We start from the raw sequence: 14913 nt of genomic DNA on the forward strand, positions 1-14913 counted from the left end.
TTTCACCCCTTCTATTTTCCCAGGTTAGGAAGAAGAACTAGACTTCACATATGATTCTAAATGTTACTTGTCTTTGTTTTACATGAATCTGCACTGTGTGCCTCTTTTGTGCTGCTACATATAAATTAAAAATTATTTTATTCCCAGGAGGTATAATGTCAACCTTTCCCTTTGTTGAACAATGTATTTTGATTATTACCGACCTTGGGCAGCAGAACAAACTGCTAGGCTGCAGATGTTCTTTGGTAGCTAAAGATTAACAGAGAAGTCAAATGCTGGCTAGCGTGTATACTTCTTCTTTGAATAGAAAATGGGAAATCATCCAACATGTCACATTTTCCTCAGAGGAAAGTAGTCATAGGAACAGGAAGGCTATGTCAATAAAAAAGGTACAACTAAGCATTTATTGTTTTTAACTTCTAGATAGTACAAAAGCTAATACATACATGTGTTTGTTATATATATTTAAGTGTAGATATGTATTAACATATATATGTATATATATATATGTAACTTGAACAGTTGATTCTGCCTGGCAAAAACATGAAATAAACAAACAAACAAAAACCCAGCCCAAAGAAAAACAAGAGAGCTTGCTGTACAGCTGTCTAACTCAGAATTGATTTATATCTACTCAGGCTTAAATTTCAGTTGGGAAGACACAACAATGTTTTGTATAATTTTCTAATGTGGACTTGTGTGTGGACATCACAGTAACCATGCAGGTGTAGAGAAACTCCACAGCTTGACTGGCTGCCAGGAACGTTGCTTTGGGAAAGCTCTTATCTTGCAGTCTGGTTTGTGGAAGTTTCATCAGTTTCAATTCTTTGTTAGAACAGCTTGTAACATGGTTACCTACTAGGCAAAAAAAGGGACTAGGATTGTTTACAAATATTTTTACTTCAAACTGTCAACTCGGTTTTGGAACTCAGCTGCCTCCTGATTCTGTTTTCAACTTCTGGAGTGGAAATATGCTGAGGTAGATGCGATGTCTTTTACACACTTAATTACTTTGATTCCTTCAGACATGAGATTGCAACTTTATAAAAGACATCATTTTCACCCACAAACATCTCATACTCATACTTGTTTTCCTTCTTACCTGAAAAGTGATAGACTGATTTTCAAACATCTCTTTAAAAGTATCTCCTTTCTGCATGACATAGAACGATTTTCTCAAGCTTTATATTCCTGCTCCTGTAGCTTCCTGCAAAAAGTTTGGAAATCTCTTCATCATAATTGTGTTTTGATTGTTACATATGCCATGCACTGGCACGCATGGATGGAAGGATATAATCTTGGAGGTGCTAGCACATGAAGGAAACACAGAAACTGGCATATTGAGATGCTTTGTTTAGGACAACGAAGACACAATTATCAAATGGGGAAATAGAGACCATTTAAGTTAAAAAATGCTATTGCAGTGTCTACCTATTGGAATGTGTAAAAAGAAAATCAAACCTCTTTCCCTAAGATGAGGCATTTTCTTCCAGTTTCTTCTTCACACCTCTGGAGGGTATGGGAGAATACATGGCTAGAAATAATATTTCTCTATAGCTGGTAGTAAGATGCTTACAGGAAGGGGGAGGAAACATGTTAGAAATCTCTAGTAGAAGCAGCTGTAGAGAGTATACCTTTTCAAATCCTAACTCATTTTTATTCCTGTTAGGAAGGAGTGGGGAAAATAATAAGGAGTGGCAGCAATTTCAGCATAAGTTTGAAGAATGGTGGGTGGGGAAAGGACTGCTTAGCCAACTTGCATATCATCACTTCACATGATCACCATCACAGATATTGCAATGCTCCTGTTCCCTTGTTCTGAGTTCCCATTCATTCACCATCCCCTCTCCCTGTAGGTGTTCTTATTCTTTCCACAATTGTATGGGAAGGAGGTACACAAGCTACTAAGTAAACTCCCATGTTTCTTGAGCTTCCTGTATTAGCTCATGGTATTTGTGCAGGGCTGTCCCTCTGTAGTCAAAATGTAAAATGAGAGCGTTTTAAAAATGTGTATTCTGCTCCTGCTGTGATCAGCCTGTATTCACGATTTAGATAGATGGCTGTGTCATTTCTGTGGCACCTATAACCTGTACCTTTCAAAATTCACTTGGATGAACACTGCTTCTTATAGTCTTTGAATAACTGGCATGTAATTCTCTAACATAAACAACTTTTGTTTCCCCACTGCAATGCTAAACAAAATGCAACACTGTTTCCTAGCTAAGCAGAAGAAAGGAAACAGTGCTTGCAAAACTGCATTTCAACTCTGCATACATTACCAGGTGTCCTTCAGCTTTCATGGGAAGAAGGAAAAATAGAGTCCCTTTGTTTTACAGCATTCTCATTTTAAGACTGCAAAAGACAACTATGTTGATTATAACAGTTTACAAATGCACTCTGACCAATGCAGGTTCATATCATGGCTGTTTTATATGGCCATAAACATACTCATTTTCCCTTGAAATCACAGCACCCGGGGCACTATTTGAAGAATTGCTTTCTGACTCTAAATAGCAGAGATACAGCAGGACCAATTTCCTTTTCTTAGCTCATATGAATTTTCTTCAAGAAAAAAATGGTAGAAGACCCAAACATTATTTATTACCTCTGTTAATAAACAGTATGGTAAACTCACTGAGTTTGTTTATCTTCCTTTGTCTATGACAGCAACAATCAGCTATTATCTAGCTATTATCCCCTCTCTAGTTCTTCTGTGGTCCTGTATAAGATCTCACTTTCATTTTGACTAGGAGTGATTTACCTTTCAATGCCTGAGAGCTGCTCTGTCTAACACTGTCTGCAGGGGAAGCCACGGAGCAGCTGTGTAATTTCAAGCCAGTCCAGTAACGTTCTTCTGGCTTCATTGTCTAGGATAACGCTCCTCTCAAAGATCTGGTTAACAGCTAGTGGGCTGAGAACTCCTGATGAGCTGAGACACAATCACAGCAATGACATAGGATATATACACATATATATATATTGTTGTTGTTGTTTTGTTTTCCTAAAGGGGCAATGCACAGATTGGCAATTAATACTCTTTGATTTATTTAAATCCAATGGGAGCTTTGCAAATTGTGTTATTAAGCCCAAGATTCTACCCAAATCATCAAGAGACAAAATCAGACATTGATTAAAAATTATAAATTCAGAGCAGTCCGAGATGTTGAAAAGCTGTGAGTTATTTTACATTCTGGACTAAATCTATCTATTAATTACTCGGACTTTCTATGGCATACGTAAATAAGCAAGAGTAAATGCAAAATGTCTATTATTGATTCTATTGCTACAATTTTATGTATACCTTCTTCAAAAGAGGAATATGTTTTTCTGTGTCTTTAATGTGAAGAAATAACTTCCTGGTATTGTTTTCAATGCACCTGAAATACTAGTTTCAAACATGTAAATTATAACTGCATTACATGGAAATGACCTTTCATAATCACTGTTTTAAATATTCAGTTAGGTCTTTTGCATGATAGAGAAAAGAAAGCACTGCAAATGCATTCCTTCCCAACTTGTATTCACAATATTTTGACAATTTATTCTTAAAAATATCAGCTATTAAAAAAAAATCACCAAAATTAACAATAGGATGTAAAGATGTGGTAAAGCATTTATACTAATATACTGAAACACTGCAATGTTGTAATGACAAATATTCCCTTCAAGTACAGAAGAAAAGTACCTAATGTAAATGGTGTGTCAAGAACAAAACTGATTTTCAGCTGCTGTGGATATTTTGTTTTCAATTGAATCCATCACAGAACGGTTCTACCAAATATCTTCCTGAGAATTCAAATTTGAGGCTCTGACTTGCTCTGCTTAGAATCAAGAACCCAATTGCAAATCCAAAAGGCGTAAAAACTAATAGAATTTTGCCTAGACAGAGTTTCGTGAGGAAGAATAGATTCTGTGCAATTTAGAGACTATAATTCGAATGTCAGATCTTCATGTGTTTCAGAACAGGCATCTAATCTTGGCTATGGAAGATGAATAAGGAAAAAGCAATTCCAACATGCTGAGACTGCTACAAATGTCCAAGTGACCTAAATTTTATAGGTCAGTAATGGTGATGCGTATTAACAATTAAAATGTCCTATCCACCCATTACATGCCAGCCACTCTTTCTGTGAGAGCTGCTCCAAAAGTAGTGCCTTGGTGATATGGCAGTAGAAAATGAATCTTCCCAGAGTATTCCATTCCATGTTTTTGCTGTGTGACAGATGGCAGCAGAAAGGCACTCCGACAGTGTGGCATCTGACATGGAAACGCATATGAAACTGTCACTATGTGACACTGAATTCCTCTATGGCCCCAGTTGATATTAACTGACACTTGCTGATGTTTATGGAGCCCAAGCAGTGGATGTGATCACAATGGCTGGTGTGTTTCAGCAGCAATGACAGTGAGAGTGGATCACCTCTGCTGGTGCAGATTTTTGTGAACATGGCATAAAGTCTCCAGTTCATCACTGGCAAAAATGCACGACTAATATTGGTGACTGTGTTGAAAAAGAGTGTTTGTAGCAGAGAATTTAGTCTATCGAATAGTGTTATTTGCTTTTTGTATCTGTTGTACTGTCCATGAAAATAAATAGGAGGCATTACTTTCGGATGACCTGTGAATTAATCATTTAGTATAGCTTTAGTATGTTTTGGCAGTTTTGCTCTCTCAGGGCCTGGAAAATGACTGAGCAAGGTCTATGTAGCAGGGCAGACATTGGGGCACTGACGGTACTTGTTTGTATGCATAACCTTTCTTTTCAGATACAATAACAACCTGCTTGGGTTGTGCACTTATTTCCAAAACGTGGTGAATTCCAGATCTAAGCTCCCCTATATGTCCACTTTCTTAAACAAAACAACAAAGACTTCTGTGATGTTACAGCTGTGCTATGCACTGATGTTTATGGAACTTTCTTGTTTTGTAGACTTTATAATGTTGACGGAAATTTGTTAGTTGTTTTTGGAATCTACTAAATTCATGACAGGTGGGACTTGAAGCATTTCATGGCAAGCTGATAAAATTCATAGTGTGGCCATTAGCTTGTTCCTCTAGCTTCTTCCTACACAGCAGCTGCTGCACTTGCAATATGCAAGACTGGCTCAAGTAGTCTGCAGTAAAGGCTGTGACTGGCAGCTTGTGTTACCTTGCTACCTAATATTTGCCTCTGTACCAGCTGATACTTGCCTAAGTCAATCTGTGGCAATGCCACTGATCTGTGGAAATTAGATATTTACAGAGTGGTTATTTCCACAGACTTACCCGGTGGAATGCACATATGCTGAGTCTGCCTGGACACATCCGTATCTGAATGCACTCAGGACTGAGTATTTCCAGGCAGAATAAAAGCCGAAAATCCTCAGAAAATTCATTTCTTTTGCATCCTTATAAATCACACAGATATAATAATGACCAGTCTTCATTAATTGCTTTGAAGTGCTTGGATGCTGGGGATGACTTCAGGAAAAATATTTATAATGGGAGATAATTCCTTTATGGTAGTTACTAGAAAGGATAAGGAGGTTCTTCCTTCATAGACCTTACAATCTCAACATTGTACATAACAAGATAACTGGCAAATAATTAAAAAATCGGGTTGACAAGTGCTATCAAAATGTGAAATATGAATATTGCTTTGGGATCATGTAATTTACAACCTTAAAAGTGAAGTATATTGGTTTTCTATGACTCAAAAATTAATTTTGTTTTTAATGGCTCATTTCTCTCATAAAAATAATAAAGGACACAAGTATTGTATTCTGTTTACAAGTTTATGTTGTTTATTCTTTTTCTATTTATCAAGAGTGAAAATATTTTTATGGTGAGAGTAACACAAGTGTGTCTAGACAGAACAAAATTTTCTGTCAATATTCTCATTCCTCTTAGTTTACCCTTTTAGTATTGTCCAGATAAACATGACATATAAGCGATTGACTTGTAAAATCCTAGATGTTTACTGTATGTTTGTATCACAAAGAATGTTCACCTGCATGTAGATATTTATTCAAAAGTTCTTTTACAATTAACTCTTTGAAATTCAAGGAATCTATATATAAATTAGCAATTAATAGATGCATCTTTTCATCCTTTAAGTTTCTCTGTATTTTTTAATTCATGTGTCCTGTGTTAGGAAAAAAGACCAAAAGATATGAGAAATAGTGGCTTTATGTTAGCAAGGAAAACAAAGTGAAAGTGAAAAAAAAAGTGAAAATGATACATTTTTTAATTTGATAAAAGATGTGTTTGACTATATTTTGGAAAAGCCATCACTTTCAGTACTTAATTGCAGTCACCAATAGAAAGACTCCAGAAGTGACAATTGTAGTAAATCTTAGGAATGTTTATTTGATAGAAGTAAGGGTATATAAACCTCTACTTCGTAAAATTTTTTAAAGTTCTGAGAATTGTTTTAACTGCTGTTAATTTGGTGATTAGGCTATCTTCTTATTTTATCTTTTACCTATAATACTGCACTTATTTCAGTAATGTCTTTCATTATATTAAAAAAAAAAATACTTCCTGATTAAACAAAAAAATATCCTTTCCAAGCTATTAAGAAGTTTTATCTATAGCTGTTCCAGAGCTTGAGGCACTTTTGCAAAAGAGAATGGAAAACAACCAAGTTTGGAAAAAAAACCACTTTTTTTGTGAAAAACATGGATGCTTTGCCCTTTCATCATGATCCCATCAGCAGGATTCAAAAGCCTACCATGTATGAATCAGTTCCTGGCAGAAGTTAGAATAGCCTCAAGGCAGTATTTATTTGAATTGGCTAAAATTGCTCTATACTAAGTTATCAGATTGCTCACCTGCATTTAGACAGGAAGAGGTGTTCAACCAAGGCACCTCTTTCTGTCCTAAATGCCACTGTCTTACTTGATTTATGCTTCTACATGGTGAATTGTGTATGAAGTGGCATGTGCACACAGTTGAACACATAGATTGATAAGATAGATCATGCCTGATTCTTTACATAAAATGAGTGAGATAGTTTGACAGACATGACTGTATTGATGAGACGTTTTGCTCTTAGAGATAAGAAAATTGTATTGAAAGTGTACTGAACTTGACCTATTTGAAGGAAAATAGGAAATAGGAACAGATTTTCCAAAATAAATTACAGATATTTCTCCTGTATATTCTAAAAATAATCTGTTGTTTCAGGAGTGCTGTACTTTATAAGCCTAGGTTTATTAATGTTATTTGTGAAATAAATCCATGAAGGATGACGTACTACTATTAACAGTAACATTTCAATATGGGGCATTTTGATCCAGTCCCTGTAAGTGAGTGGACAATTTAAATAATCTATGAAATACTCGTTTTCTTTTGAGTAAGTTTGTGTAGATATATTTAATTGCTTTCAAGCAGAGAGATATAACTCATTTTAAAATTACTTTTAATCATTCCAACTGATATTATTAGTAGTATTTAATCTGAATAATTATTAGTAGTTTCAATATCTCCCCAAATACATGACTCATTGGACTCTTATCTCACAGGAAAACAAATGAAATCTGAAAGTATCATCCAGTTTTTCTTATGGAGAATTGCTATACATCGAGTACAATAAAATGGTGACTCTGAGAGCACTGCTACACCACACAGCCTTTGGCAAACTCTTCTCATCATGCCAAGGGTAGAGACTCATCAAAGTCATTCTTCTCATACTGTTTTTTGAGCTTGCTGCTGATGGGAAATTGTGTATAGATTGGACTGGAAGGTATTTGAGCCTTAAGCTGTTTCTTATGTGGAGAAAAACAAGAGTTTGTCAGCAGCATAACATTTAATTTCCAATATGAAAGGAATAGCAGCTAAGGGACTTTAATCTCAGCCCTGCCATGTTTAATTTTATTCATGTAGGAAACAGTGCAGACTCATGAAACAAAATGCTCTATAGTGATGCAGCTGCTTTCTGCCAGTGGGATATCTGAATATCACAGAGCTGCCACAGGGACGCGTGCCACTGATCTTCCTTTGCTAAAGAGGAAAATGACTGTAATAGAAACTGGCAGATCTGTGTCAGGCTGCACTTCAGCCTCCTACAACCATACAAGGCTGGTGTATAAATATGAAGTGCTCACCATAACACACACGTAGTGGTTGTGCATAGGGCAGAAAAAAGCACTAAATGAGTTTGTTCTTTGCACTGCAGTACTTAAGCCAGATTTTCAGATCTCCAGGATCTGCAGTTGGACATGCTTGAAACAAGCAAAAGAATGACTTCTTTTATTTTTGTCTGGGGAGGCTTTTCTAGATCCTTACTTTCTTTGTGAATATATCAAAGAAGGTTTTGTCTTATCCCAATTCACGAAGACAGTTTTAGCAAAGTCAGTAAGACAAAACTAGTCTGATTCCTATCAGGAAAAGTAAAAAATTTTCAACTTGCTGCTTTTCTATCTTTATGTTATGATGCTTCTAGTTGTTCTCAGATCATGTCAGAACATGTCAGGGCAGTTATTTTGGCAGGGCTGTGTTTCAAAAGCTAGGAGCCAGAACCACCAAGCTATTACTATACTATTGCCATGCTATTACATGTCTTTGTTGAGCTTTAATGAGAGTACAGGAGATATTAAACATATTTCAAAGGATCTTATCTATGCAAGTTCTGCAGTCTAAGGACATTACAGTGTTGCATGCTAATGTGATTGACATTACTGAAGATTTTATGCATTGTAGGAGAGTAGTAATATCAGAGAGAAATGATAGCCACATAACATAGGATGAAGCACTGGAACAGGCCACCCAGGGTCGTTGTGGAGTCACCTTTTCTAAGGATATTTAACACCCTTCAGGATGCCTACCTTGATCATCTTTAGAAGTCTCTTCCAGACTTTTTCAGTAAACAAATACGAAGTATCTTGAATTTAGTAAGTGCATATCATGGCCTGTGAATTAAGCCATATGAATGAAAAAAAATATATTGTCTTATGTAATTGCTTTAGAATTTATCCAAAGAGTATTCCTCATAGAATCATGGAATCAAAGAATCATAGAATTGCTCAGATTAGAAAAGATCACAACTTAACCATACTACCCTAACTCTAACAACCCTCCACTAAATCATATTCCTAAGAATCACATCCATACTGTTTTTAAACACATCCAGTGGTGGTGGCTCAGCCACCTCCATGGGGAGCTTATTCCAGTGCTTAATATCCCTTTTCCTCTCTACTCTCTTGTGAGGCCCCATCTGGAGTACTGCACCCAGGTCTGGAGCCCCCAGTACAAGAAAGACAGGGAGCTGTTGGAGAGGGTCCAGAGGAGAGCCACAAGGATGATCAGAGGGCTGGAGCACCTCCCCTACGAAGACAGGCTGAGAGAGCTGGACTTGTTCAGTCTGGAGAAGAGAAGGCTGTGGGGTGACATCATTGCAGCCTTTCAGTACCTAAAGGGAGCCTATAAACAGGAGGGGAGTCAACTCTTTGAAAGGGTTGATAACAGCAGGACAAGGGGAAATGGTTTTAAGTTGAGGGAGGGAAGATTGAGGTTGGATGTCAGGGGAAAGTTTTTTACAGAGAGAGTGGTGAGGTGCTGGAACAGGCTGCCCAGAGAAGCTGTGGATGCCCTGTCCCTGGTGGTGTTCAAGGCCAGATTGGATGGGGCCCTGGGCAGCCTGGTCTAGTATTAAATGGGGAGGCTGGTGACCCTGCATATGGCCGGGAGGTTGGAGATTGATTCATGATTCTTGAGGTCCCTTCAACTCTGGCCATTCTGTGATTCTGTGATTATGTGACCGTGTGATTTCTGTGATTTTGTAAATAAATTTTTCCTGATATCCAACCTAAACTTCCCCTGGCACAACTTGAGGCCATTTCCCGTCATCCTGTCACCTGGCACCAGTGAGAAGAGACCAGCCCTGCTCTCACAGCAAGCACCTTTCAGGTTCTGGAAGAGAGCACTAAGGTCTCCCCTCAGCCTCCTTTTCCCCAGACTAAACAGCCCCAGTTCCTTCAGTCGCTCCTCCAGTCGGGCATTTTCTCCAAGTCCTTTACAAGCCTTGTTCCCCTTCTTAAGGCAACAGTCTCAGATAATTTCATATAAAATATTCTAAATTTGTGACATAGTTTTCAACAAAGCTGATAGCAGAAAGGCTGAAATTTGTGATTCCTTCATCTGCAAAATAGTGGTTGCACAGCTGGGATGTGTTTTGTGTGCATACTTTCTAGTTTGCACTTAGGAACATTAATTTAGCCAGAAAGGTTCTGATTAAACCTAATTTCAGAATCAGTAAAAGACAAGGTGTTTCATTTAGAAACTTCTATTCAAATAATAACATTATGACTTTTTCCCTAGTATTTTACACTGAAAGATGACATCAGCATATACACACTACAGTGTGATTTTAAAACGTTTGTTTTATCACTTGCAATCCGAATTCCACTAGGATTGTGTAAGGCTCTTGGCAGTGTCAATACCTTATTGTCTGTAAAACCAACAGCATAGCAATTACAGAATTCCTTTAAGATAAACCCTGTGTCTTATCAAGCCTTTGAGGTTCTCTTCATCAATCGGCTTTTCAGCCTCCCCCCCACTTGATTGTATGAGGTCAGCTTTGAAAGTCATTCATTAGCTTGGACAGTATCTGCAGGTTTGTCTGGACAGGACTAAGCAGACACAGACTGCGGGAAGTTTTGGTTTACATGTAAGTCATCTAAATAGGAGAGCTGAAGTAGTTACCTACCTCCCTAGCCATTCCATGTCCCAGAGGCAAATGCCCTGCTAGCAGAGATGAACAATTAAGCTTGCAAAAAAGTATGGTAAAAAAATCCTTATTTACTAACACTACTGTGAATTTCAGTTCATGTTAAACAGCAGTGTGATGATGTTTTAATAACACTGTCAAGACGGAGACATCATAGGTGCTGATGGGAGGATCATAATTCTTCCAGACATCTAAGTTTTCATCCATTGCATGTCAGTTAGTATCTTGTTTTTTTTACACCATCTTGCTGCCAAGTAGTTAATGGAATTTACAAAGTCCAAGTAGAATTCCTTTGGCTTCTTGGCTTGTTATGAAAGGTGTAGCACAAGTTAGGACATGTCCAAATGCAATGAAATGCAGGGCAATAATTTCCTGACCCGGTAAGTGTCATGGCCTTGATAACAAGGCTATGGAAGAAGTATTGCTGGAATTGCCTGATACTGTGCCAAAAGTTAACTGGCTCTGCATGCACATAGCTACTGTTGCATCTCTGTAATATGTTAACAGAGACAGTAAAAACATGGATGTATCTGTCAGAAAGCTGGACTTTGGCGCTCAGGAATGGGGTCTGCAAAGCTCAGCCCTCCAGGAGGGGAGCCATTGTTTACCTGTGTCTGCGTGGCAGTGGAGGGGGTGGGTCTCATAGACTGCTGTGGCATGCCAGCTGGCTGGTTCCATGTTTGGTATTCACAACTGTGAGCATGCTCCTGAAGCACGACCACCAACTCTCTTCTTTCAAATATTTAAGCAATGGCAAAGGATTCGTACTTCTTTTACGAACCATCAGGGTAAATAGTGCTGGGATCTAGTTCATGGTCTACTACATATTTAACATAAAATTAGAAGTTCTTCAATGAAAAAGGCTCTGGTTCCCAATCCTTTCTGTCATAAGCTTCCAGAGTCATGCTTGCACTTGCTGTTTTTCTGCCTCTGGTGTCAGTTTTCCATACCAGTTAGACAACTGTGCTAGAAAGAAATGTGGATGTTGTCATTTCAGAGTATATTACTGCTTGTTAGCCAGGTCAGTCTCTATCAAAAAACTAGAAAGGAGTTGAATCCTAATTGCCATAAGTGAGTGCCCTAGCTATTAAGATACTAGATAAAAGAGAAGCAAGCCCATGATTTCCATAAAACTCTGACTCTTGCACCTACTGGGTGAAGACTGGAGGCGTGACAAGTAGAAAATCCAACTTGTGAATACTGTCAAACCTTAAGTTTGACTTATTTACTCAACTGCCCCAAAGGCTGAAATGTTTTGGAGCAGAGCCAGAAGCAGGGCTTTAGACAGTTAAAGAGCTTTACGATTAAAAAGTTAGGTGATTAAAGACTTTCTACATCTCCAGGATAGGTGGCAGATGAAAAGAGGAGTATTTCCTGAGGTAAGATCTCTGTCCACAGAGGAGAAAGTAGGAATAAAGGCAATTGAGATGACTGGCTAAGGGGGGTAAGAGTATTCTTGGACCTGGCAGTGAAGTTTGAGCTATATGGGTCTGGCAAGGAAAAGACAGTGGTTAAAACCAACTTAGTCCAAGAAACTGTCATCTTCAATCTCATATTGGTTCAGTAGATCCTGAGAAACTTGCATATGGTGTTTATTCTGTTCCTGTGCAATCATTCATGGAGCCCATTTGGCACAATATTTGATATACTCCAATATTGCCACCATTGTTTCAAATGCTTTGAAATCAATATTGAGCTCAGTACATACTTCCTTGGTCATAATCCGCCAATCTGTGTGAGTGAGCTGATCGAGGCGCTCCTCATTTCATAATGTGAGAGCTGTGTGCGTGGCTGTCCTGAGTGTGACTTGTCTTCCACATTACTGTCACCACTTCTGAAATACACCACCCCCTACTTCACTGTGCTTACATCCACTCTTTGGTCTCCATAAATGTTCTGCAAGTGTCAGTGAATGTCAGCGGGTGCCATTTTTAACTCACAGAGGAATTCAGTTACATGCCCTTGTTTCATATGTACTTCCATGTCAGACACCATTTACACATATAGACGTATGTAATGTATTTGGTTTGGTTGTGGCTTCATTTGTTTCTTTTTGAATTGTGTGTAGAACTGAAGGAATATGTAATATCTATTTGCTTTAACTAGATAGACAAGATTACTTAATCTCAGTTATAGTTCCACAGGCAAACTTGGGCTCATTGAAAAGTGAGGCATGCAGGGAGAAAGCCTAGGGAAATTACCAGGAAAAAAAAAGTAAATTGGTTTTCAATGTACCTGCAAGGAAAAGAAACCAATGAGAAGTTCAGGTCAAGACTCCTGCTGACTTCCTTTGTGCAGCATACTTGAACTCCACTCTGTGTGAACAGGTATATGACAGCCATCCACTTCACCAGTACCCAGCTTCTCTGCCCCATTGTCTACAAACATTCGACAACAAGGGCATTCGATACCAGTCCAGATACCTTACTGAAGAGCTGAAGAAGACTTTCCTGTCCAACTATTAGAACTGAAGTATATTTTAAAATTAATCCTCAAGACTTACATTCAGCATTTTTCTCACTTAGAATTTCTTATAGAAGCCTCTTAAATTCAGTGATGCCCTGTCAGCCCTGACCTCAAGTCAAAGAAGCAATATCTAGTACGAAAAATACTTTTTTTTGTTAACACTTATTTGTAGAATAGTTCTGAGGTTGTGAGTGCTTACTCAGATCTACAGCTAGAATGTTGTACATGTTAAAAAATACATTATACAATATATTTCCAGGAAAGAGTGTTTTCTTTGTTTAGTCTTACTCTCTGTATTCTCCGTAACAGAGACAAAATAATGAAGATTTTTATGCACTGCTACAATTTTACCAGGTCTAACTGTACCTTTTCCTCTTTCCACAGCTTACTCTCAGATCCCAAAGAGTAGAATTGTTTCACAAGACATCCCCAGATCTGCTTTGTACATTTTGCTCAGTTCTCTTTCCCTCATAGCATGATGTTCACCCCATTTTGCTGCTGCAGTATGTACTTATTAACATTCGTCCAGGTCTTTGCAATTATTCACTTAAGTGATGATTGTTTATTTCATGTAGTCTGATTGTCATGCTTCACTTAACTTATTCTTTAAGTTTAATCATTAAGATTCAGATTATTACATTGTCCATGTTATTCTGTGAGATGAAAGTAGTTCAGCTCTGTCTGTCTCAGCTTGAGGCTGTAGTAAATGTCAGCTGAATTACTATATATTGGCTAGAAAAGGCCTTTTCCTGTTACATAAAGGACAAACTTTTACCAAGCAATTTAATTATTCTAATTTTACTTTGCAAATTATTATTTTTAATTTTGAATAGACTGTATCTTTCATGCAGGTATCCAAAGGAGATAAAATTATATTTTACAATGCGTACTAAGATATCCTAAGAAAATAATAATGTAAACTTACACTCTAGTTCTTCTGTATTTTTAAATTCAGACCCAACTTTAAGTATTAGCGTAGTCTTGATCACTTTTTGACACTGGTTTTCTTTGTTTTTGCTAAGTTCAGTGGTTTTGAAAGAAACATTGATTATTTTTAAAAGTTAGAGAAAGAGAGTAAGAAAGAAAGAAGGAAAGAAGGAGAGTGAGGACAGTAGAAGAAAGGAGAGAGGAGGTGAGGGTGGGAGAGGAGAAGTGTATCTTTAGAACATTATTTCTATAAATTCTGACAGCATGCATGGACCACTTGTAACAGCAAAAAATCCCCTTCTACTCTGCTTTACTTTTTAGTCACCATTACCTCCTTTGTGCTTTCTTTGGGCAAGCCCATGGATGCTTTCTTTATGAAACCCTGCCTAATTGTGCCCAGTTATATTTTAGTTCACAGTAGAGAGATCCAGGCTGAAAAGAACTTGAAATAAGAAACTGTATTTTCCTGAGTACTGAGGTCATCCAGAAACAGAGTAGTTCTTTCTGCTATACACTTTGTATAAATCATTAGTGCTATAAAAATTCATAGAGGTGTACTGAATCACTCGCAGCCATGGCCCTGCTGAAAAATCATCTGCAGAACAAAGCAGCGTGGAGCACTGCACTTTGAGTGAAAAACTGTTTTGCTTCTTTTTTTAAATATAAAAATGAGCAGAAGCTGAAGACTGTTCTTTTCAATTCTGTAGGAAGGCCTGAGGCACATTAATGATGGAAACCTGCTATCATGCTTCTTTGTTGGAATGTAATTAATTAAGTACTAATCTGGTAGCAAAACCTGATTAAAACCTACA

General features: G+C 37.7%; 1 long non-coding RNA gene across 6 annotated transcripts in view; it reads left to right on the forward strand.

Moving 5' to 3' along the window:
- LOC128074542 (uncharacterized) overlaps positions 1-14692 on the forward strand; it is a 30448-nt gene extending 15756 nt beyond the window's left edge. For 4 of the 6 annotated variants that reach the window (XR_008203224.1, XR_008203220.1, XR_008203221.1 and 1 more), the window contains one exon: positions 3962-6519. This is a non-coding gene — a long non-coding RNA (uncharacterized LOC128074542). Of the gene's footprint in view, positions 1-3961; positions 6520-13558 lie in introns of those variants that run through there. The other 2 variants (XR_008203223.1, XR_008203222.1) reach the window with 2 other exon arrangements.
- The last annotated feature ends 221 nt before the right edge of the window (positions 14693-14913 follow it).

The sequence above is a fragment of the Tympanuchus pallidicinctus genome, unplaced genomic scaffold (assembly GCF_026119805.1).
Source record: "Tympanuchus pallidicinctus isolate F22 unplaced genomic scaffold, pur_lepc_1.0 scaffold9, whole genome shotgun sequence".
Classification (NCBI taxonomy): domain Eukaryota; kingdom Metazoa; phylum Chordata; class Aves; order Galliformes; family Phasianidae; genus Tympanuchus; species Tympanuchus pallidicinctus.